Genomic DNA, 24,601 nt, shown 5'->3' with positions numbered 1-24,601 from the left:
ACTCTGCAGCCTCCCCTCCCCTGCCCCCCTTCGCCGTTCCCACCCTGCTTCCTCCGCGATCGGGGTGTGCTAGACCCGAATGGTGCCGCTTCGTCTCCCTCCTGCCACGCAGCACCCAGCGACACCCCCCAGCTGCGCCATGCTCCCCCTTTCACTTCACCAGCTGCTTTCTCACTGGCGCTGAGTGGCCCACCCCCTCCAGCCCCCCCCCCCACAAGCATCCCTCCACCGGCTCAGTCCTGTCTACACTGACTGGCGCTTGTGCCATTTCAGTCGCGCCGGGTCACCCATCCTCCTGGCTATGGGGGGCTGCGTGAGTGTGGAGGAGCTGTGTCTGGGTGCTCAGCTGTGGGGGGGGGGGAGTCTCCATACCCAGAGGCACAAAACCTCCCCACCCCACATTTACCCCCACCACCAGGTAGCTCTGCCTCCCCACCCCACGTTTGCCCACCCCCCCCGCCCCTCCCGCCACCAGGCAGCTCTGCCTCCCACCCCACGTTTGCCCACCCCCCCCCCGCCCCTCCCGCCACCAGGCAGCTCTGCCTCCCACCCCACGTTCGCCGCTACCACTAGGCGGCTCTGGGCAGGAACATTCTCCTGCAGTGGAGCAAGGTGCCCTACTAACACAGACTCACTGGGCTCCCCGTCCTCCGCTCCTGGCCACCTCACCCCTTCTGGGGGAAGCCCGCGTGACTTAGGGCAGGGTCTGGTCTGCTGCAGCCTGGAGAACCCCAGTGCATTCTGGGGCAGCGTGCTGTGGCTGGGGATGTCATCGGGGTGTGGCAGATACAATGGGGCTTTCCATAAGGGGCAAGAATGGTGCATTGTCGGTGGCGGGGGAGCCTGGTGCTACGGAGTGGCCCTTCTCACCCCATTCTCGTACCTTCCCACACTCTGAATAGCCCTGGACGGCCTCTGCCCTTAAGGGGGAATCTTCTCCGTGAAGGCCTCACCCTCCCTCTCTAGCCCCCTTGCACCACGCTCTCAGCTTCTCCCTCGGACCACGGAGCCGGGGTGCCACCGGGGGAGGCGAGACCTGCTGGAGAAGTGACAGCTCCCCGCCCAGCCAGCGTTCTGCCAAGCAGGCTGCCTGCCAGCACTGATGGCAGCCCGAATGGCCGTCCGCTCAGGATGCTGGACCGGTTCCCGAGCGCTGCTAGGTGCCATGCGGCTGCCTCGCTGGCCAGACTTGCACCTGTCTCTGCACCCGGCCAGCTCCTTCCGCCTGCCTTAGAATCGGCTCTGCTCCTGAGTCACCCCTCTTCGTCCTACAGCAGGAAACAGCCTGCTTCACCACCGCCCTCACCCATCCCCGCAGTGCGTGGGTAAGGGTCACCGGTCAGCATTCTACTGCTGGACAGCAAGTCTTGCTGGGAGCCCCCAGAGCCCTGTCTCAGAAGGGGAGACAAAGATTTGATCTCTAAAAGTCTCATTTTCAAAAGGTCAGGTGTCTGGCACTAGGCACGCAAATGCCCAGTGTCTGGTTTGCTTGTGCCGCTGTCTGCCTGAAAACACTCAGTTCGCTTCCTAGCTGGAGGAAGGTCTCTGGGCCAGGGGCTGTGTCTTTGTTCTGCGTTTGTACAGCGCCTAGTACAGCGTGGCCCTGGTGGATGGCTGGGATCCTGGGCATTGTCCCAAGCATAAATAAATACCCATTTGCATGTGCAAATACCAGATTTGCTTGCACAGTTGCACATGGCCTCTGACCTTTTGCAAATCGTGACCCAGCACACTTAGTCCTGATGCAAAGCGTTAACTAATCGTTGGATGTGCTGTGAGCATCGTTCATCCGGCAGATGCGCATGCAGAGGCAAAAAGTGACAGTAACCTGCCTAGTGTTCTATTGCAAGTCCGTGTCGGAACCGGGATTAGAACTCGGAGTCCCCCATCCACCGGTGTCAACTCAGAGCCACTCCACTGACTTTTGGTGACCAGTGTGCTTCGAACTAAGGCTTTTCTCGGTGATGCTTGTCTAAGCTCACGGGGGTAGGAATCCATTCCTGGATTCTCTTCCTACTTCTGCAGCTGATTGACAAACCAACTTGGCATAAGTGGCTTCCTGTGGGCGTCCTGTTTTGTGGAGCCCGATGTTCGGTTGTAGGTTTTTGCAGTCAGCACCATGGCAAGGTTTAAAAGTCATTGTGTGACATGGTCTCTTAAAGGGACACTACGTCAGGAAGTTCAGGCTCGTGCATCTTTGAAAGTGTTTGATTCTTGCTTGTATGCCACCTTTGCTATGTTAGGAATGTCATGTGTGACCATCCTTTCTTTAATGGACACCCTGGGGTTTCAGAGGCGACTTCTCATATACTAATGGGAGGAAGGGCTATGTGGCTCTTCACTAAAGATGTGCCGTTCCCCAGGAGTTTATTGGGCATGAGAGCTGAAGTTAAAGGGATACTATAGCTCGAGAATTCTTAAACTGTTGTTCATGACCCCTGGGGTCATGAGGTTATTATGTGTGTGTGTGGGGGGGGGGGGGGTTGTGAGCTGTCAGCCTCCATCCCACACCCAGCTTTGCTTCCAGCATTGATAATAGTGCTAACTATATAAATTAATGTATAAGGGGGGTTTATTGTGTGCAAGGGGTCCCCAATACCAAAGTTTGAGAACCATTGCTTTAGCCTTACCTGGCAGTAATGAAAACCCAAATCCAATGCATGAGAGCTGGAAAAGGAAATTGACTAGAAATGTATTACAAAGAAAACTGAAAGTGAATCGGCTGCTTTTGCAATTCAAGGTGTCATTACTGGTAATGTCGTTGGTGAGATGTGAGGCTTTTAAAAAAGCTGCATCACCCTGTTAGCCTGCCAGTGCCTCTTCTGAAATCATAGAGAGCGATTGTCCTTGTTTCCCCTCCCCACCGTGTGGCTACGCTTCCATTTCTAAAGATAGTGCTGTTCCTCTCGGAACCTGCTGTGAACTACACCCCAAGGTTCAGCCGCCTACCATGCAGCCAGCTCTGGGGGGGAGGACAGATGCTAAACGTTGCATGGCAAGAAGTGGAGGACCAATCAAATTAAGGACAGAGGATTTTAAAGTCCGTACAGGGCAGACAAGGCCTCTATTTTAAAGGACTCATTCAAAAACCATCCCCTTGCATCCCATGCATTATATCTACTACGTAAGGAGAAAGGGCTGAGTTCCCCTGCTGCAGTTTGAACCTGTATTCCAAGAAGTGGGTGGAGAATTGAGCACAATCAGGTGCCCAGAGTGGTAATAAGGGAGAGTTTCTTCCCTTGTGCTTGGCACTTTTCTTTTCCCTCTGACCCGTGGAATCTGAATTCCCCCCGCACTCTGCCTTTTCACTGCCGGGCTCAGGCCCGCTTTTCCCACTTAATAAAATCATTTAAGCAAAGAGAATCGTGGGACTGGCCTGGTTGAGGCCTGCACATGGCCACGTGACTGGTTCACAACCAGCAGTGGCTCTCGTTGGGGCCAGTGGTAAGGCAGGTGTGAAATGAGTCTGGTGCGGATCCCTGAGCGAAGGACCACTGTGCATGTTGCAGAAGCTGCTGGCGGCAGACCCAGCCTCGTGGCTGCAAGCTGGATGGGTGGGAGGGGATCTCTCGGCTCCCACCCCCACAGCTGACCTTCTAGGTCATGTCGGCAAAGGCTTGTGCCGGCTGAGCCAGCGTGGGGACTGCCATCTGCTCTGAGGCTCAAGAGAGTGGCCCAAGTTGGTGATTTTGGCTTCCTCCTGCCATGCAGCCAGCTCTGGGGGGGAGGACAGCAGCCAAATGTTGCATGGCAAGAAGTGAGAACAGGACTGAGACCCACCGGCTCATCTCGCACGTGCTGCTAATCAGTGAGTGACTGCTGAACCGGGATTCAGTCAGCTACCTCCACCTGCTACCTTCACCTGCAGCCCCTTGAGCTGTCCCCTGGGTCTGTGGTGCCACATGGAGGAAGAGAAAGCAAAGCATCAGCCTTGTCCTTGTTTGACTGGAAACCCCTGGCATGCAGCTGGGAGCTGGGTGCGTGATGAATAAGCAAAGCCCCCAAAGCTGCCTGTTTGGGGCTACTGTCCCCAGTATCCACATGGGCTGAGCAGCCCTTCCCTGGCCATTCTGTGGAGCCAGTGCCCATGAAATACTGAGGCTATGCAGCCCCTGCCGGGATCTCCAAAGGGGAGCACTGGGTGAGGGGGGCACAGGAGTCAGACCCTTCTCCCGTCATGGCTGCAGTGCAAACAGCAGGCTCCGGTGCCAGCTATTTTACGCCTTCTGGTGCTTTTGTTCAGATTCCAATTACCATGACTTTTAATTACTGGGCAAGCCCAGGCGCTGGTAGTTTGCGGAGGGGCAGTGACGGCCGGATTCGCAGCCACACGGCACTCAGTGGAGCAGGACTCGGGTGCCTGATTTCTGCCTCTGTGCGAGATGCGCCTCTGGGGGGCGTTCTCTCCTATGGCCCAGCAGGGTTGGAGCGTGGCAGCCTCCCAGCGTATTGACCCCCTGCCCTGGGGCATGGTGCCATGGGCCAGCCGGGCCTCCCTCCTCTCCTCTCCTCTCCTCTCCTCTCCTCTCCTCTCCTCTCCTCTCCGCGGGGCTGGGGGAAGAGGATCTCACTTACTTCCCAGCTGCCGTGTGTCGCTTTCAAAGCAGGATGTGAGGTTCCCCTGCCCGGCCCAGGAATGTGGCCAAAAGTTTGGTGACTTTGTGAAGAGAGGGACGGGCTGGGAGGCAGGAGGCTGTTTGCAAGAACAGGGCCCAAGCAGGGTGCAATGGGGCCCGGCAGGAGTTTCTCACCCAGGCGATGGGCAAAGTATCAGAGCCTGAAACGCACTCTAGGCCCGGGCAGAGAAAGAGGCTTGGAGAGGCAATTCGCCAGCCAGGTCCAGGTGCTTTTGCTAGCGTCCTGCTCCGTCAGCCCCTGGCCGGCGAGATCCTCTGGCAGGCAGGAAGCTTCTGGCCCAGGAAAGTAAGAGCAACTGGGCGCAGTTGGCTCTGGGCCTCTCTGCAGGAACCTCCTTGGTCAGCCTCCAGGACCGTGGGTGATTGTCCCCTCGGGATGCGTGTGGCATAGGGGGGAGGGTGGAAGGAGCAGGGCGGAGGGTGCTGTTAGTGTCCGTCGTGCCTGGCGACCCCACAGGGCCCGTAGCAGCCGCATGGGGTGTGGGAGCACAGCTGGTAAAGGGGAAATCGAAGGGCTCTATCAACTTGAGTGAATGAGGGGGGTTGGCCATGGGGGGAGCAGCAAAAGCTGTGGAGATGGGTCCTAAGAGACGCACTCTGCCTTGACCTAGAGATGACCGGCAGCTACCCCACTTGTTACTGTCCCTTCCAGCAACTCGCTAGCTAAACCGCCTCAGGGCTGGTTATCTCTGGGTGGCGAGGCCTCCAAGGGGAAGCCAAGGTGGTCCAGGAAGTGTTGGTGACTCAGCCAGCTGCGCCCTCCGTGCTCTCCCCAATGCCAAGGTCCCTGCTCTTACAAGTCGGGGGCTACAGATCAGACCTGAAAGACAGGTCCTGGTGTTGGAGACCTCCCAGCTCTTTCCCCGCAGAAGGTCCTGCCCGTATCGGCACAGGTGACTACCTGAATGCCCTACTGGGGAAATAATTCTACCTTCCCCACCGTGGTGAGGTCATTAGTGCGGGATGCAGGTGGCCCACCTAGGAAGGGCTGCCACTCACCTGTGTGGTTGCAAAACCCTGTAAGGTCCGGGGTCCATAGGGAACTCCTCGTCTGTGTGACATGGAGCAGAGTCTACCCCGCTGCCTGCAAAGCACTCTGGGATATGTCCGGCCGTCCAAACACCTGGTCTCTGTTGAACACGTCATTTCGTCCCATAATTCCGCCCTGGAGTAGGACGGTCGCTTGGGCCCTGCATAGATCCGCAGCAGACCTGGAGTTTCCAGCTCGGGTAGCTGTTCCCATACTAGCCCCCAGCAGCATGAGCGACGGGAAGGGCTAGCAGCCCTCGTAGGGGGCAGGGATTCAGCATTGCATGGGTCCGTCCATTGGCCCTGGTAATGCTGCTTGGTTCCGGTGTGGACCTCCCCATCGTAAGAGAGAGGCGCTGCCCAGAGGAGTTGGATCTCCGGACACGTCTCTGCTGCAAGAGCAGACTTCCAGGGTTCAGTCTGAGCCGGGTTCCACTGACTCGGGCTGAAAAGAGCCGTGTAGAATCGTGATGGGCCACCAGCGGCCCCCCGGCAGCGTGCAGCCCGTTGGGGATCTGGGTGCGGCCCATGAGACACTTGGTTCACCATTGCTCATGTGTCGCTTTGCCGGATTCCGCTGGTTTCTGTCCACGTAGGTTTTTTTCCTCCCGGTGTCACTCGAGTGACTCGCACGGGAAGGGAGGTGCTTTCTGGTTGCACACAGCATTGACGGGGAGAGCCGTGCGCAGGGCTGGCCCGAGCCCTTTTGGTGCGGGCCTGCCCCCCTCCTCGGGATGTGCAGGCCCACCACCAGGGCGCCCGGCACATGCGCAGGCCGGCCATGGCCGCTGGCGCACAGCCCGGGGCCCACCCCCGGAGTGCATGGTGCATGTGCTGCCCAGCACGGCCCAGCCAGTGCTGCTGGCACGCGTGCGCTGGGCCATGCAGGGCCCCGTGGTCGTGGGGGGAAGGGCGCTGCTGGCCAGTGTCGTGGGGCAGGCCCTGCGGGAGCCGGGCACACAACGCCTGATGGCAGCTGTAAAGCATGCTGTGCATCCCTTACAGCTGCCATCAGGCACCCCCCATCGGTTGGCGCCCTGGGCAGCTGCCCGGCTCGTCCATGCCTCCGTCCGGCCCTGGCCGTGCGCACTCTCTGCAGCCAATCAGAGCGCTGCTATGGTTCAATCGGCACCCCCGGTGGATTCTAGGGAGGCAAGCGGGGTGAGCAAAATTGCCCTATCCCGGGAGACCATCTTGGCCGCAACAATCTTGCATCCCACTGAGATGGAGGAGGGGCCACTCATGCCACCCACTCACTAGCCCAGGTTGCCCAGAGCTGGGTAGGAGCTTGGGCTGGCCCCTGAAACCCAGGGAGCCTGGGAGGATCTCAGAGCCTGGGATCAAACGTCAGCCCTGCAACCCGAGTCGATTGAACCGGGCTCGGAGACTCAGTGCAGCTGTCTCGGCCGTGCTGATGTCCTCTAATAGGCAAGGCAGATGAGGAAACTGAAGTAAGGAGCTGGGGAAATGACTAGCCCACTACAGTGGGCCAGTAGTGAAGGATCTGGGACTAGAAGCCAGGTCTCCTGGGTACCATTCCAGTGTCCTGGCAACTAGACTTAAGAGCACAAGAACAGCCAGACTGGGTCAGACCAAAGGTCCATCTATCCCAGTATCCTGTCTTCTGACAGTGGCCAATACCAGATACCTCAGTGTGAGGGAACTCAACAGGCAATCCTCCCGTGATCCCTCCCCTGTCATCCATTTCCAGACAAACAGAAGCCAGGAACACTGTTCCTTCCCATCCTGGCCAATAGCCATTGATGGACCTAACCTCCATGAATCTATCTAGCTCTTTTTTGAACCCTGTTAAAGTCCAAGTCTTCACCAAATCCTCTGGCAAGGAGTTCCACAGGTTGACTGTGCGCTGAGTGAAGAAAAACTTCCTTTTGTTTGTTTTAAATCTGCTGCCTATTCATTTCATTTGGTGACCCCTCATTCTTATAGTGTGGGAATAAGTAAATAGCTTTTCCTTATTCACTTTTTCCACACCACTCATGATTTTATAGACCTCTATCATATCACCCCTTAGTCTCCTCTTTTCTAAGCTGAAATGCCCAAGTCTTTTTAGAATGCACTGTCATCCGAACAGGTGTTGCTGGGGGATGGACCAAAGGGGAGTGGCTGGATGGGAGCTGATATCTGAGAAGCAAGAGGGCCTGGAGGTTTCTAGCCATCCCTGCGGCGCTATCGTGGCCCCAGGACGAATATCACCAGCCTTTCGGGGAGCAATTGGCAGCCCAGGAGTAGCTGGGGGCATGTCTGAATGAGGCGGTGCAGACCGGAGCCAATGGGCTCCCAATGCACCAAGTCCAAGACGGATAGTTGCTGGGCCAGAGAAGGTGGCTGTGTCTGGCTACGAGACGGACGGGCAAGAGGCCGGAGAGCTGCCAGGGCAAAGATGATGAAACCCATGTAGAGATGCCATGAACCTGGGAAAGCCATGGTTAAGGAGAGTCTCTTCTGGCGAGTTTGCTCTGCTTGGGTTTGGGTAGGGGAGCAGTGAACCAGAGACGGGTAGTTGTGGAGTGTGAAGGGGAAGGGCGTTCACGCCCCGCCCCGCCCCACTGCTCCCCAACCCTCACACAGTACCAACCTGGTAGGGGAGGAGGGGCTTATTCTGTTGTGTCTGTCATATGAAGAGGAAGTCAGTGCTCTGCCGTGGCTAGTCATTAAGGCATCTTCCCCCTGCCCTCTGAGACAGGAAAGTGTGTTTATCCCCATTATGCAGGCAGGGAAACTGAGGCATGGTTGCTGAAGCAACTTTTCCGAGGCCATACATAAGCTGGCAGAAGAACTGGGAACAGAACTCAGGTTCCTAGTCCCCAGTACTGACTACTAGGCAACACTGCTATTCGCACAAGGGAGCCGTACCAAAAAGCTTTATGTGAGGACCCAAGCCGCATGTCCACTGAAGATCCTAAAGGCAAATTGCAGTTTGGGTGGAGTATAGCCTGCCTCCAGTGTGATGGGGGAGCTGTGTGCAGGGGTGCGGGTGTCAGAGAGGGGAAAAGTGTTTGTGCAGGGGGTATATTTGTGTGTGTCAGCTATTTCTGAGCTGTGTTTAAAAGATCTCACTTTTGTACTACCCTAATGGGAGCAAGGATGGGAGCTTTCAAGGGGTACACAAGCTGCTTGCGTTTTCATCACCATGCCGGAGACATCTGCAGGGTGCATCTGGCAAAGTGGTTTTTACCCACGCAAGCTTATGTGCAACTAAATCTGTTCGCCTTTAAGGTGCAGAGGACTCCTTGTTCATGCTGGAGAAATTTGACTTGGCCCCGTAATAAAAACATCATCACAGAGACTCAGATGGAATGTTTACCCCCAAATGAAAAAATATGGTAAGAGGACCCCAAAATTGCCACCACAGCTAAAGAACAAAGTAAAAGGAGGCAAATGTCTGAAACTACAGTAAAGAGCAGGGTTATTCCTTCCCTTTACACAGTGGTCCCCAACCTTTTTAAGCATGAGATCACTTTTTCAATTTAAGTGCAATCCAGGATCTACCTCAAAACCAAACTCCCTTGCTCCGCCTCCTTCCCACCCCTTCTCCGAGGCCCCACCCCCCCTCACTCCATCCTCCCTTCCCCATTCTCACTCCCTTTATCGGGCTGGGGGCAGGGGTTTGTGGTGCAGGAGCAGTTCAGGGCTGGGGCCGGGGTTTGGAATGCTGGCTCCAGCTGGGCACCGCTTACCACAGGTGGCTTCTGGGTGGTGGTGCAGGGTATTACAGCAGGCTCACTCCAGCCCTGGCCCTGCACCACTCCCAAAAGCAGTCAGCAAACTCTCCATCCCTGCTCCCCTCTGCTCTGTGAAGATAGGGTGAAGGGAGGGGCACCCTGACACCAGCACCCCTCCCCCTTCCTCTTCTGTCAAAGGTTCCAAGATCTACCAGTAGATCTTGATCTACTGATTGGTGACCACTGCCTTAACGCTTCACATTAATTTCGCCCAATTACATTAATAGGCAGAAGCTTTAAAACAAACACAAGGAAGTATTTTTTTCAACCAGCACCCACTCAGCCGATAGAAATTGTTGCTGGGGGATGTTGTGAAGACCGAAAGTCAAGATGGGATTCAAAAAGAATTAGGTAACTTCATGGAGCGACACTTTTAAAGGTGGCTATATAGGGACAGAGGCAAAGGTGAGCTTGTGAAATTCACTGGGATGTGGCAGGGAGGTCTGGAGGAATATCCCTATTCCATGCATGCACCAGTGTGAAGAGAGCTTGGTGGTGAAGGCCAGCACTGGGCGTTAGATCTCAATTTTCCCTCCATTCCTCTGCAATGTGGAGTCTCTTTGCTTTTCTACTACAGTAGGTTAATTTCAACAGGAAGGGGCGTGAGTCCGGAAAGAAAAGCAAATGAGGAAAGAATGATTAAAGGCCTAGAGAACATGAGCCGGGAGGGAAGACTGAAAGAATTGGGCTTGTTTAGTTTAGAAAAGAGAAAACTGAGAGGGGATATGAGAGCAGTTTTCAAGTATGTAAAAGGGTGTCACAAGGAGGGGGGAGAAAATTTATTTATTCTCCTTGGCCTCTGATGGCAGGACAAGAAGCAAGGGGCTTAAACTGTGGCAAGGGAGGTTTAGGTTGGACATTAGAAAAAACGTCCTGTCAGGGAGGTTAAACACTGGACTAAATTGCCCAGGGAGGTTGTAGAATCTCCATCTCTGGAGCTATTTAAGAGCAGGTTGGACAGACACCTGTCAGGGATGGTCTAGACCAGGGCTACTCAGCTTTGAAAGCCCTGGGGACCACAATCCTACACACAGCACATGCTGAGGGCTAAGTGTGGTTGTATATACATGCAAATAGCTTCTTTCACATTGACTGGCATGAATACAAAGATTAAGCCTTAGGCTGTGGCGCCGGACCCAAACGTGGCCCGTGTGAGCCAGTCAGCACCTCTCAAGCTCTGCCCACGAGGCTAAGCAGCCAGCACTTCCCACAATGTCCCGGCGCTCCCGGCACTGACACCCTGCACCCGTCTGTTCCAGCCAGCCCATCCGCTTGCATCTTTCAATGCTCACTCCGCCTGGGAGATGCCTTGTGGGGCGTGTTCCCAGTGGAGGCCCTGTTCAAAGTATCCCACCCGCAGGCCACGTGTTGGGCCCCGCGTAAACCCAAACTGGACCGTGGGCCGCAAACGAACAGGCCACGGGCTGCGTGGAGAGTAGCCCCGGTCTAGGCAGTATTTGGTCCTGCCATGAGGGCAGGAGACTGGACCTGATGACCTCTCAAGGTCCCGTCCAGTTCTAGTGTTCTATGGAGGGCGCTCCCATGCTTTGGACATCCCTGATCTCTGACGGCAGATGCTGGGAATGGGTGACAGGATGGATCCTTCAGTAGTTGCCCTGTTCGGTTCTCTCCCTCTTAAGCACCCAGCTCTGGCAGCTGTCTGGGCTGGATGGACCATTCGTCTCCCCCCATATGGCTGTTTTAGATGAGGGTCAGACAAGAGTGATCCAAACTCCAGTGCTTTGCCCATACAAGGGCTCTCCGCACCAGCAACGCGATGGGAGGAGTGTTCAAGAAGCACTTTGGTTTCAGTCCGTAGCTATGGTTGGGGGGGGGTTCCCCGGCCTGCGAGAATTCTCAGGATTCTGAAAATTGTTCCCATCCCAAATTGGGCCGGAAAGTCAAATTCTTGCAAATTTTTGCAACCCCCCCATCCCTGCCCCCAAAAAAGTCTTAGGTCAATGGGCCTTTTTCATGGTGATTTTTTTGACCTTTTATTTGTACAGATTTCATTAACAAACAGCTGCTTTGACCCAGAACATTGGGATCTTTTCCTTGGGACAGGCAGGGAAGCAGCAGAAATGCCGGTCTCCTGTGACCCCAGTGTGTGGTATCCCCCCTCCCACGCCATGGACCATTTTCAGTCTCTCTGTTGTAGGCAGGGAAGGGTTGATCTCCTGGAAGCCCAACTGGGGTGCAGCCCTGGGATGTCCATGGCTCGGGGGATGGGGAGCAGACAGATGGGGACTGGCATGATTGGCAGCTCTCTGCAGCTGGCAGGGAGGCATTCCTGCCCAGAGTTCATGAAGGGGCCACAGTGGGGAGGTCTAGCTCGGGCTGTGCTTGGGGGCAGCCCCAGAGAGGAGGCTGGAGCCGCTGTGCCGGGCTTGGGAAGGAGCTGTGGGGTGGGCGAGGTCCAGGCTGCCTGCAATGCTCTCTCCTTGCTCCGCGTGCGGGTTTCTTGGACCGGTTTTCCCCAGCCAGTTTCCTGTTTCTCTCCATCCCGTTGGGCCCCCGACAAGTGGGGAGCCCAGATCCCCCTGCCCAGCTCAGCTGCGGGAACAGCACGTTGCCGGGGGGAGGGGCGATCCAGCCGCTTGCCCCAGAGAGGCCCTTCCCAACAATGGGTGCCCCTGTGCCGAGGCTCTGGCCCCGGGCCAGCCCCTCGCCGGCTCAGCTGGGGGGGCAGAAGGACAGACGTCACCTTCACGCCGGCTCAATAGCCACCCTTGTGCTGCTCCTGGGACCGGCTCCTCTTCCGTATTCACGGCAGGCTGAGCGGGGGCATCGCCTTAGCACCCGGGCTCCCTCTGACGCAGCTGCCTCGTCAGTGGGGACTCTCGCCGCTGGGGGTGCAGGGCAGTGGGGCAGCGTGGGGTGGGCGTGCAGGGCAGCACGGGGCACAGACCTCTCCCCCAGCTTTCTGCCTTGGTCACTGCTGCCTGTGAGAAGAGCTCAGTGGGGATTTGCTTGGTCTTTTTTGCCACCCCTCCAAAATCTCCCAGCCACGGAGAAGTGGGGCATGACCCCGCCCCAGCCCAATGGGGAGCTGGCTGGAGAGCATGAGGCTAATGGGGCAGAGATGCTGAGGCTCATACCTGCTCTGTACTGACACCCCCTTTGCTTGGGGTGCAGCAGCAGGGGCCTCCTTCTGTCTGTGACACGATAGCATTGAATTGGGAATGACCTTATGCGGGGGGGGTGTTCACATCTGGCCCAAGGCAACTCAACCCTTCCTCCTTCCAGGGTGACACCAGTGCTCCAGACAGGGACTCGGGAGACCTGGGTTCTAGTCCCAGCTCTTGGACAAGTCACACCCCCTCACTGTGCCTCAGTTTCCCTCAAGCTTTTGGGGGCAGGGCCTCTCTCTTACTATCTGTATGGTGCAGCCCCATGCCCAGTGGGGCCCTGATCTCTAGGCACTACTGTAATAGTAACGAGCATGGTGCCGGGATATTGGAGAGTCATGCCCTGTGTGTTGCTGTCACCCACCTTCTTGCGGGCTCGCTTCCAGTGCCCGCCAGACGCTCCTCCGGCCGGCACCCAGCACAGGTTGGGCCGGACTGGATGAGACCCCAGGGAGGGCCTTTCACCACTCAGTGGGGAGGGGAGCATCCCTGCGGAGTGGAGTGCAGCAGGGTGATCAGGGACACAGAGGGTACGTCTAAACTACATGCCTCCGTCGACGGAGGCATGTAGATTAGCCAGATCGGCAGAGGGAAATGAAGCCGCGATTAAAATAATCGCGGCTTCATTTAAATTTAAATGGCTGCCCCGCTCTGCCGATCAGCTGTTTGTCCGCAGATCAGGGCAGTCTGGACGCGCCGCGCCGACAAAGAAGCCTTTCTTGATCGGCACAGGTATGCCTCGTGAAACTAGGTTTACCTGTGCCGATCAAGAAAGGCTTCTTTGTCGGCGCGGCGCGTCCAGACTGCCCCGATCTGCCGACAAACAGCTGATCGGCAGAGCGGGGCAGCCATTTAAATTTAAATGAAGCCGCGATTAAAATAATCGCGGCTTCATTTTCCTCTGCCGATCTGGCTAATCTACATGCCTCCGTCGACGGAGGCATGTAGTCTAGACACACCCAGAGTGTTCGGGGGAGGGAAGTCCCGTGGCCAGAAGAGCCCAGCCCAACCTGGGAGAGGGCCCCGTCTCCCCAAAAGCAGCCCCAGCCCCACCATGGACCACGCTGCTGAGCATTCTAGGGGGGAGCAAGGGGAAAGGCGTTTCAGCCCCTCCCTGCCTGAGGACACCCCTGGGCAAGCAGCTCCGCCTCCCCACACTGCAGGTTCAGCATCTCGGCGGCGTGACACTGCTCAGCTGCGGCTCCCCCTTCCTCTTCCATTCTGCAAAGGGAAGCTGAGCCGCCTCCCGCGCCGGGCGGGCAGACGTGGGAGTCGGAACCACGTGGCCGTTAGTTCTGGGGCTTCCCGATGCTGCTGCACCACGGAGCCGGGGACGGTGCCTGCGGCGCGAGCGAGGGGCCGACCCGAGTGGGGCCACCGGGGTGAGTCCCGCAGCATCTCAGCCTTAGCGCCCTCTTCCGCCGGAGGGGTGTTCCCTGTGCCCGCAGCCGAGCTGGGCTGGTGGGTCCCTACGTTTTCTCCAGGGAGGGCTGTCTGAACTCCCCCAGAGCTCCCCGCGGGGGGGATCCTTCCCGCAGGAGATCGGACTCACGCCAGCGGGTTTGGGATTCCTGCTCCGGCGAGAGCAGGGCTCAGAGACACACGTCCCATCCTGCCTTGCAAAGGGTGAGCCACGGCGAATCCCCCTTGGAACGCCGACCCAGGGGTTGGTACCCGCCCGGTTAAACCACACAGGCCCGTGTTCCCATCGGCACTTCCTAGTGCCAGCCCTGGGTCTTGTCGGACCGTTGGCTGCTGGACAGTCGGGCCCTTTAATGGGCCTGTGTGTCCATGCAGGGACATGCAGATTCATCAGCCCCTCCCCGCAGCCACATCCCTCACTTGATGTGATCTGTATCAGGCCCCCCCATGCACACAAACACATGGTGCTTTGCAGCGTCTCTCCTCCTAGCCCAGGAGGGCCGGGCTCCATCAGTAGGTCACCATGGTTGTTACAGGGGCTGCTGCTGAATTGCCCCCTACCCGGGGGATGTGTGTAGCTAGCAGTGTCTGAGCCCTCCCTGGCGGATGGTGCCCTACATCCCCTGGACACTAGTGTGAGTGACAGCGGCGAGAAGTCCCGTGGCAGCTTATAGACTAACCCAAGTGTAGGAGCATGAGCTTTCGTGGGCAAAGACCCACTTCGTCAGATGCATGTAGTGGAAATTTCCAGAGGCAGGTATAACTCTGCAGGCCAGCATCAGGCTGGAGATGAGGAGGTGGATCCAATCAGGGAGGGTGAGGCCCACTTCTAGTAGCTGATCTGGAGGTGTGAATTCCAAGAGAGGAGAAGCTGCTTTTGTCCTTAGCCAGCCATTCACAGTCTGTTTAATCCTGAGTTAATTGTGTCAAACTTGAAGATGAAGTTTGTGTGAGTGAGGGCAGGGCAGGTCAATAGTAATCAGACCCCCTAGACCACCCACTCCTAACCAGGGCAGGTCAGTGGAGCGGGGCTGCGCTGGGTGGGGTGCAGGTCCTGCATTAACAGCGACTGGTTTACACAACTGGCTCCAGTAAGGAGAAATCTGCTTCCACGATTGAGGGTGGGAAGGGGGCCTAGTGGTTAGAGGTGCAGCCAGGGGCTTGGGAGGACCTAGGTTCACCCCAGATTTTTGTCTGCTCTGGGGCTCACTCAGTACCCCATAGGACTCCACAAGCCCTCAGTGGCGTGGCAGGGTCTGTGCCCCTCACCCCTGCTCTTGATGGCCTCTTCATTTGCTCTGGGCCTTCTTCTCCTGGCAGGTGCTTGCAAGAGACCCCAGTGTCGTCCCACAGCCCCCTTGGCCAGTGAGGATCAGTGACCCAGCCAGGAGCTGACCTAGCATCCTGCAGGGCCTTTGGTGGCTAATGTCCCTCCTTCCCCTCCATGTTTTCCTTGCTTCCTGCCTGTCCCATCCCTGCATGGTCCTCTCTTTGCTCGCCCTTTGGAGGGGGAGATGAGGATGTGTCAAAGGAGGGGTCAAGGAGAAACCGCCAGTAAATTCTTCCTGGGTGGGACAAATACCGTTCCCCTGCTTTGAGTGTCAGCCCAGGGGCTGGTCCCTCGGACACCCTGTCTGGGACCCACGGCCCCTTCCTCACCCCTCTGTGAAGGGGTGCATGAGTCATACCCTCTGCTCAGCATGGCCTCTGCCCCCTGTCCCAAAACCCATTCCTGGGCCTACCCCTCACCCCCATCTGACTCCAAAGCACAGCCCCGCCTGCCCCCCTCTCCTGCTCCCTGGACCTGCCCCTGTTCCCATAGGTGTCCAGCCTTGCTCATGCCCTGGGCGTGTTCCCCCTTCGCAGTCCCTGCTCCCAGGGCCGGCGTGAGTTGCAGGGCTAATTCAAATATATGGAGCAGGAGCGGGGCTATTTATGTGAATGGTGTGAGTGTCTATAATATATAATAGTGGGTGGCACAAAAAGGACGCACAAAATCCAAATTCACGATAAAACTTTAACCCATTAATGTCGTTATACTCAACGTTGTCACACCGGGCGCTAGCCGCCAGTGCATGCCGCGGGAGCAGATCTCTCTCCCTCAGCAAGTTTGCGGATGACCCTGAGCTGGTGGAGCGGTAGATATGTTGGAGGGCAGGGACAGGGTCCAGTGTGACCTAGACAAGCTGGAGGATTGGGCCAAAAGAAATCTGATGAGGTTCAACAAGGACAAGTGTAGAGTCCTGCACTTGGGATGGAAGAATCCCAAGCATTGGTACAGGCTGGGTAGCAGTTCAGCGGAAAAGGACCTGGGGGTTACAGTGGATGAGAAGCTGGATGTGAGTCAGTGCGCCCTTGTAGCCAAGAGGGCTAATGGCATATGAGGGTGCATCAGGAGGCGCATTGCCAGCAGATCCAGAGAAGTGATTATTCCCTTTTATTCAGCATTGGTGAGGCCACATCTGGAGTATTGTGCCCAGTTCTGGGCCGCTCACTATAGAAAGGATGTGAACGCATTGGAGAGGGTCCAGCGGAGGGCGACCAAAATGATTAGGGGGCTGGAGCACATGACCTATGAGGAGAGCCTGAGGGATTTGGGCTTCTTTAGTCTGCAGAAGAGAAGAGTGAGGGGGGATTTGAGAGCAGCCTTCAACTTCCTGAAGGGAAGTTCCAAAGAGAGGAGAGAGGCTGTTCTCAGTAGTGACAGATGGCAGGAGGAGGAGCAACGGTCTCAAGTTGCAGCGGGGGAGGTCTAGGTTGGATCTTAGGAAAAACGATTTCCCTAGGAGGGCGGTGAAGCACTGGGATGAGATCCCTAGGAAGGGGGTGGAATCTCCAGCCCTAGAGGTTTTTAAGTCCCGGTTTGACCAAGCCCTGGCTGGGATGATTGAGTTGGGTTGGTCCTGCTTTGGGCAGGGGGCTGGACTCCTGAGGTCTCCTCCAGCCCTAGGATTCTGTGACTCTATTTTACACTGCAGTGCGCATTACAGACTCCGGTGGCGCTTGGTTAAAAATGGACGCACGTGTTTCGACCTTATTTGTGTATGTCGCAGAGAACGTTTTACCTCCTTAAACAAATCTCTGGGCGTGGGCATTTTGAATATAACTGGAACTTTGCAATCGTTATTTTAATGGCTAATACAGTTGTCGACATCTGCAGTACGAGACTAGAGCCTGGAGCGGGGTCAGTCCTAGAGCACGAGGTTACGTGATGGGGAGCCGACTGCACACGCCTCACGCCAGCCCTGCCTGCTCCTCTTCCGTCCCTTCCCCTCCTGGGGCCACTTGCACTGCCGGATGCGTGCCCTTCTCTGTCCTCGGCCCTGCCCCCCCGTCTGGCCTGGTCCCCCATCTCCGCACTGCAAGTTCCCTGCCTCCCGGTTGTCCTAGGATGCCGCTGGGCTAATAGCTGAGGGCGGTGCCAGAGAAGAGCAGGTGGGTCCCTCACCATTATCTGCCTCCCTTCCCCAGGGCGTGGCTGGGCTTCCGGGCTGTGAGCTTCACAAGCCAGCTGGTCTGCAAGAGGGTTGGCAGGAACCAGGCCCAGCACAACTGCTGGGCCTCGGGGGGTGGGGAGGGGAAGAGGTGTTGCTGGCAGAGGTCAATGGTGAGTCCCAGAGCAAGGCTGGGGGGCACGGTGCTGCTCAGTAGCTGGCCCCTTTGGTGCCCCCAGGGCGCTCGGGTAGGATGTCTCCCCCTGGCAGGAAGAAAGGGTCCCCCCCCACCTCCACGCTGCCTTGGAGAGCAGAGGACTAAACTGGTGGAGGGTGGTGGTAACCTCTGGCTGATTCCCCATCACCCATGCGAGGGCAGCCCTGGAGCCTGACCTGTGCCCCCGGCAGGCTGGCGAGTGGCCCGGGCCGCCTGGGTCTGAAGCATAGGACCAAGACAAGGCCAGGATCTGCTGGGGACAGAAGGGGGATTATGACGCCCATTAGCCCAACGCTCAGTCTGCCGAGTCCCTGCCAACCAAGCCCCCGGTCTGTCCCGCGCTGCAGAGCGGGGCTGACACCAGGCAGGTTACGCTGGCTGGCTATGGAGTCTCCACTTCGGTTTCGCTCCAGCCAGGCGGGACTGGCCAGGCGGGTCTGTTACCCCTAGGAACAAACCGGGTGGAGCCAGCGTGTCTGTGAGTGCCGGGAGAGGTTCAGGGTCTAGTGAGAGATGCCTTGTGTTCCGGGTCGGTGGAGCTTGAATAAGTCTGGCCATAGTGCAGCTACTCCTGCTTCCCCTCGGCTGCCGGCTTCTTCAAGCCCCAGGCAGGTTTCCAGGAGCAGTGCGGAGGAATGGGCCCTGTTAAGGGCTGGGAGAGCAGTAATGTAAGGAAAGAAGGCTGGCGTGGGTTCCCGGCACAGGGGGGAAGTAGCAATCAGGGCAGCCCATTGCCAGAAATCCTGACGGGTTTCCAGGGGGTGGCATGGGAGGGCGTGCCTGGGAACTGGGCTGGGCTCATCCCCGGAAGATGCTGCTGGAGTCGGTCGAGGTGGGGCGGAACGCAAGGGCCTGAGATGGGACCCAGCCCCAGAGGGTGGAAGAGCAGGAAGCGATTGCTTCACCCACTGTTGAAATGCAGCCAGCTCTAGGGTGGAGCTCAGCAGTTGATTAACAATACGCACCAATACTGTGCACCAGCTCCCGGCCCGGAAACAAAGGGGAGGCTAGACCCGGCCGTGTGGCGCAGCTCAGCTGACGTTCCGCCAGGGCGGCCCCTGCCTTGTGAAAGGGGCAGCTGGGTTTCTTGACCTGTGGGCCCCTTGTCGTGACTCTGATTTTGTGTGGCAATCCCAGACACGCAGCTGGGGTCACCCACGGCTCTTTCCTGTAAGGCAGATGGGTGGCAGCTTCTCAGTAGCGATCGGGAACAGCTGAGGAATGGGGAAGTTCACTCACCATGTGACTGGGGGCGAGGGAGTCACCCCATGGTCACCGCACCAGCCTTGGTGCGGTTACGCTGGAGACGCATCCGGCCCCTGGGAGCAGAGCCTCACCAAACAGCTGCTGTGTGGGCCGAGGTGAGGCGCTGGGGAGATGGAAGATAAATGTCCACGCATCTGAGATCTCAGCCTGGGGATGCTCTTGCCCAGTTGGCTGTCACTGCCTGTGTGGGATTTAGAGATGCTTGTCCCAGTGAAGAGGGTAGCTGGGTGGCTGGGCCCAGCTTGGCTAGGTAGATCACAAAACCTGCAGCCACAGCACAACTATTCCTAAAAGGTCTCCCATCCACATACAAACCAGACCTGACCCTGCTTGGCTTCCGAGTTCAGACAAGGTCCGACGTGTTCAGGGTGGGATGCTGTTTGGTGGGCAGGTCACGCTGAGTTTGGTGGGACTCGGTGCAGTTCCAAGAGCAAGTCCAGCTCCAGCGCCGGGCTGAGGGTTGCGTGGGTCGAGATCTGGCCAAGGCTGGGCCATGTTGGCAGGGCAGTGGGGCCCGGGAGGGGGAGGGGAGAGTTTGCCCTGGTCATGTTGCTGGTGACTCCTCCACTGGTCATCTACCTGGGGAGCAAGCTCGGGGCTGGAGGTGTCAAAGCATGTGGCTGGGCCACGTGAGCTCCAGGAGCAGCGGCTGTCGCTGGCGGCAGCGGTAGAATGGGTTCAGCAGCCCTCTGGCCGTGCAGCGTGCTCTGAGCGCCATGGTAGGCAGCGCTCGTGCGGGCTAGGGGCTGTCGGCCTGACAGATCACCGTGTAGAAAGCCCCAGCCTGATAGCTCCTTAGTAGCCGTTTCAAGAGTATTTAGTGTGCAGAGCCCACAAATGCCTGGAAGCCCAAGCACATCCAGTCCCTCCCGTGCTAGGCGCTGCAGAGTCAGACGGGGCGAGAGAGGCTCTCCGTGGACCAGACAGACGGAGGGTTGCCAGGTGTCCGGTTTTGAACTGGACAGTCCAGTATTTGAGCTTTCTGTCCGGGAAACAAATGGAGAAAATACTGGACATTTTCTAATGAAGTAAGTTTTATTCTTCTTCTTATGAGTATCAGTAAGTAGTTGCATGCGACCTGGCTGGTAGACACGCTCCCACTGCGCGAGTGTGTCTACCCGTCAGGCAGTACGCAACTACACGGTAAAGAAGAGCGGGGTGGGGTCGGGGCGGGATGGAATCGCTGGTGCCAGACTCGCCTGTGCGCCCCACCGGGACTGTGCATGGAACGGGCAGCACCCCGGGATCTGCGTGCACCCGGGCCAGCTCTGCTCCCCACCGGCCAGCTGACCAGTTTCCCCCTCGGCCAGCCCCGCTCCCCCCAACCCCTTACCGGCCAGCCCTGCTTCCCACTGGCCGGTTCCTTCCCCCGATCTCCCCCCACCAGCCCCGCTCCCTCCCCCAACCCCTTCCCAGCCAGCCCCACTCCTCTCCCAGCCAGTCCCGCCCCCCCATCTGAGATCGTGTATCTGGTATTTTTTTGAAATCATCTGGCAACCCTACAGACGGGGCAGGAGAAAGAGAGGTGGAGAAAGGAGGTGATGTGCAGAGGTGGAGAATGGAGCCAGGTCTCCTGTGCCCCCTCCCATTCCCTGGCCACCAAGGCCGGCAGCCTGGCCCCACACACGATGCTTGTTCCCTGTGGTTAACGCCCTGGGGTTCTGTGAAACGTCAGCCATGCGCGTTGGCTCCCAGCGCCCCACGACCGCTGTGCCGTCGCGTGGGGCCCCTTGCCGCCTTAGGACAGGGGCTGCTTCGTTACCCCTTGCGGCCTGGCGTGGGGGAGGGCACTTGGGTCCTGTCTGATTCCCGTCGTTACTACAAGGACCGTGGGGAAATAACGCCTTGGGCTGAGGCGGCGCCGCTCTCGGGGGCAGGGGGGTGTCGCGTGTGCGCTGGCGTGTCGCTGAATGGGCGTTGTGCGTCTGCGCACGGGCGTGTGCACGTGTTGGGGGTTTGGTGGCAGGGAGACTGGGTGTGGCTCCTGAGTAGTTCAGGCCTGAAGGAGACCCTGCTCCCATAGCCTGCGCCTGGGGTGACTCCATCTCTCGCACGGCTCTTTCCATCTCTGAAGTGTCCTCCTGCCACCTACTAAACCCTCTGGCTGGCTGGCAGCCCGGGCAAGGCCGGCTTATAAGGGCTAAAGGGCCGGCCAGGAATGGGGAGCAGGGTGGGCTTGGCCGGTTTCTGAGCCAAATAAAATCTTCCCATCCCCCACCTCCCGTCCCTCTCGGAGCTGCCGTGAAGGGCACGGAGCGTCCTTGAGCGGAGGCATGTCCGGGACCATTGTCTGTCACTCCTATTGTGCTCAGCCACCCTCCATGGAAAGTCATTTCACAGCCCAGCCGTCAGGAGATGAGGATGCAGGGAGACGGCCGTGTGGCTGGAAGTCAGTCAAGACACCGAGGCAGATGGCAGCTAACTTGCTGGCTCGGGGCGCCGCTGAAGCTGCTGAGGCTGGGGAGGGGTAAGGGCAGGGGCAGGACACCGCCCATAGCTCTGCTGCTGGGTTACAGTCTCCTGTAAGGTATCTATAGACCCCGGCAACACGCTGGTCCCGCAGAGATCTGCAAGGTGCGCGTATAAAGAGTTGCCAAGATGGACTAGAATCGTCTGCAACTAGCGCGCAGTAGGCCTGGTCCTAGAAGCGTATTTTTCCTGTTGGTGGCCGGGTCTCACGGGCTCCTGTGTCCGATTGTTAAGTAAACTCGTTTTCCTTCTGCTAGAAGCCGGGTCAGCGCCTCGACGGGAGGGAAGGGCCGGGTAACCCCTGTTACGCTAACAGCCCACGGCGCGTTCTCTGTAAAGGAACAACAAGCATCACTTTCTGGGTGCGTTCAGGAAGGCGGCCGGGCGCTGTGGGGAGACGTCTCTGGGAACACGGGGATCGGGGCTCGTTGGTCGTTACCAGCTGGGCCAGCTTTGCACCGGCAGGGGGCTGGTGAGTTTTCTGGCAAGGCCAACAAGCCAGCAGGGCGGGGGGTCGTCATGCAACTGTGCAATAGCAAAACTCCCTTGCTGAGGCCGCGCGGGTGAGCCAGGGAGTCCCCATTCCCGGGGCCCCGGCAGATCCCAACACTGTGGTGCACGCGGCTATTTCTCCTGGCCTTCCCTTGGATCCGCTTTACGCCCTCGTTAAACCCGAGCGGCCCCCGTGCCGCCCAGACACGCCCCACCCCCACCCCCACCCCCACCCCGCTCCGGAGTAAGCGTTTCAGTAGGGCTGAGGTTCCCCCCCCGACAGCCTCTTGCAAATCCCTCCCTGGGTCTCTAGCCAGCACCCTGCGCTTCAGGAGCGTGGCAGGGGAGGCTTCATAGCCCCGTTTCCGGGGCACAGTGGTTTCTCTGCGGTCGGACATAGGGTTGGGGAAGGACCCCAGGAGTCCTGCGCACGGAGCCCGGCCGCTGTCCTCTCCCCAGGCTGGGACTAGCATGCTGGAGGCTTGAGTCCCATTCCCTGTGCGGCTCGCTAGCCCCCACCCCCTTGCAGCCAGGAAAGCCAAGCGGCAAGGGAGGGTGCCCGGTGCTGGGGTGTGTGCCTTTGCATCGGTGCCCTGGGCATGGGCGACGTTTGGGGGCAAGTCTGGGCTGGGGAGGGGCGTGTGTGGGGCCCTGCTCTGAGCTGGGCAGGGCGTGTCTGTCCCAAGGGGTCTCACCCCCTCTCCCGGTCTCTCCCTATCCCCAGGTGTTTGTTCTCCTCGGGCTGGTAACATGGAGCAGCTGATCTGACCAGCGGAGCCGTCCCAGTGAGTGTCCAGGCAGGGGGGAGGGGGAGTGGAGGGGAAGGGAAAAGTTTGGTGCCTCGTTGGGAGTTGTTTCCCCCTCGTGCAGTTGGGCGGAGCCTGGGCTGCCCCATGGGGAGAGGGACAGCCCCAAAGTCTGAGCCCCCAAAGTCCAACCGGGCTCTAAGGCAGCAATGGGCAAACTGAGCTGGTGAGTGGGTCACGAGCCGCGATTGTCACCCCTCTCTCTGGCTGGGGAGCTGGGTGGCGCCCCCGGCGCAGGGCACAGCCGGTGGGTCAGGGGCCCACGAGCGCTGCCATCTGGGCCTGGCCCCTAGCGGCGTGGGCAGGATTTTGCCGCACGTCTCCTCTCTCGCTGGCTTCCCTGGAGCTTGATGTTTCCTCCTTCCCTCCCGGCTGTCCGGCGACCCCAGGGCTGCCGGTGGCAGGTGGCTGGGATGGTTCTGCCGGAGGAGAGGCCAGACGGCACGCCCCTGCCCCCACTACCTGCTGCTGCCGCCGCTCGCACCACCTGCCTCCCGCCTCGGCCCGCGGAGCTGCCGGAGTGCGCACGCAGCAGCTGTGCTCTGGGAGGATGGAGAGGGACCGGGGGAGCCATGCTCCTTCCCCTCCCCCCCAACGCGGGGCGAGAAGCAGTGGTGCCCAGAGCCGGGGGAGCCCCCTCCCCTTCCTGCCGAGTTCCCTGCCTGCCATCAAGGCCCTAGGAGTGGCCACCACAGCTTGGTCACACGGGCAAGAGCACTGCGCCTCTGCAACGTGCCTGGGACAGCCACCGTGGGACCCAGCGAGCCTGCCGCTGGGAGGCGTCTCCTCCCCGGGGGCTCTGCTCAGCCAGCTCTGGTGCGCCTGGGTGGGAGGGTAAAACGCAGACAGAAGGGGGAGGCCCTGGTCCCTCCTGGGACTGTCTCTAGGACCCTGGGCCCAGAGGACACTGCAGCCCTCGTGTGAAGAGTCTGATGCCTCTCCAGCCGCGCTTGCTCCCGGACTGCACACTGGATGTGCCGTGGGGCGCCGGGCCCTGGTGTGCAGAGATAGCAGCCAGGGGCTGGGCCGTGCCAGGTGCCAGGATACCTGCTGCACGCTCTCGGGCCCAGCCAGAGGGACAGTCTGCTTCCCCGGGAGCTCTGCCGCAGCCGGAAACCTCAGCCAGACGTAGGAGATGGGCAGGGTCCTTCCGGAGTTGAGCGGGGTCCAGGCAGGCTGCACCTCTGGGCCTGACCCTGTGTCATGGGGGCCCACTGGTGCGGCACCAGGTACGTGCCTGCCTGATCCTGCCAGGAGAGACCCCGAAACCTCCCTGCTGAGTCCAGCCTATCTCCCTCCCCCCATCCCCATGTCTGTGCTAGAGGCCAGGCTATTAGTCTGCTGGGGAGACTTTCCAGCAACCTCCCCCATGTAGACAGGGCCCCGGCAGTGCTGTCAGCCGGCCCGTGTGGTTAAAACGGAGCAGGCCCTTCGGAGCCGCCCCCGGCACAGGAGAGGCGCTGGGAGCCGCAGCCTGACCACGGCTGTGCAGGGCTCTTCCTGTTTCCGGGGCTGCCGGGAAGAGCTCTCAGCTGAGCCTGCAGGCGCTGTAGAACCCAAGTCGGCGTCTGCATTCATCTCGCCACTCGCTTCGGTCCTGGCCTGCGCCGCCCTTCCCTGCCGCGGCGCTCAGACCTGGCCTGGCACCTTCTCTGGCTGCCTCTTCCCCAGGCTGCCTCCCTGCCCGCTGCTCTGGCTGCCTCCATGCTCCTCGCGCCGGCGGGGGACCTGAGCGCATCCCCAGCTGGTGCAAACTGCTGTCAGGGCTGACGTGGACCAGCCCGGCCCATCCCTGCCACGGGCAAAGCCCAGTGCTCTGCAGGGAAAGGCTGAGGCTGGCACGGGTGCGGGGCAGGCAGAAGGAAGGTGCTGAGAGCTGCCTGGCTTGAGCGGCTGGCATCTGGGCAGCTTTGCCATGGCTCCATCAGGGCTGGGCTTGAGGGCGGGGGGTGAATTTC

At 58.9% G+C, this 24,601-nt stretch overlaps 1 protein-coding gene across 7 annotated transcripts in view; it reads left to right on the top strand.

The window, feature by feature from the left end:
• The window catches only part of LOC102458809 (proto-oncogene tyrosine-protein kinase Yrk), a 45,406-nt gene that overhangs the window by 6,529 nt on the left and 14,276 nt on the right, over positions 1-24,601 (top strand). Inside the window, exons 2-3 of one of the 7 annotated variants that reach the window (XM_075909132.1) lie at positions 21,603-21,817; positions 22,562-22,622. The exons of 2 other annotated variants lie outside the window; for them this stretch is intronic. The gene's annotated coding sequence lies outside the window, so the exon portion shown is untranslated. Of the gene's footprint in view, positions 1-13,527; positions 13,920-21,313; positions 21,325-21,602; positions 21,818-22,561; positions 22,623-24,601 lie in introns of those variants that run through there. 4 more of the 7 variants (XM_075909133.1, XM_075909134.1, XM_075909136.1 and 1 more) reach the window with 4 other exon arrangements.

The sequence above is a fragment of the Pelodiscus sinensis genome, chromosome 25, assembly GCF_049634645.1.
Source record: "Pelodiscus sinensis isolate JC-2024 chromosome 25, ASM4963464v1, whole genome shotgun sequence".
Lineage (NCBI taxonomy): Eukaryota > Metazoa > Chordata > Testudines > Trionychidae > Pelodiscus > Pelodiscus sinensis.
Note: the sequence above shows the minus strand (reverse complement) of the source record. Positions and strands in the feature narration are given on the sequence as shown.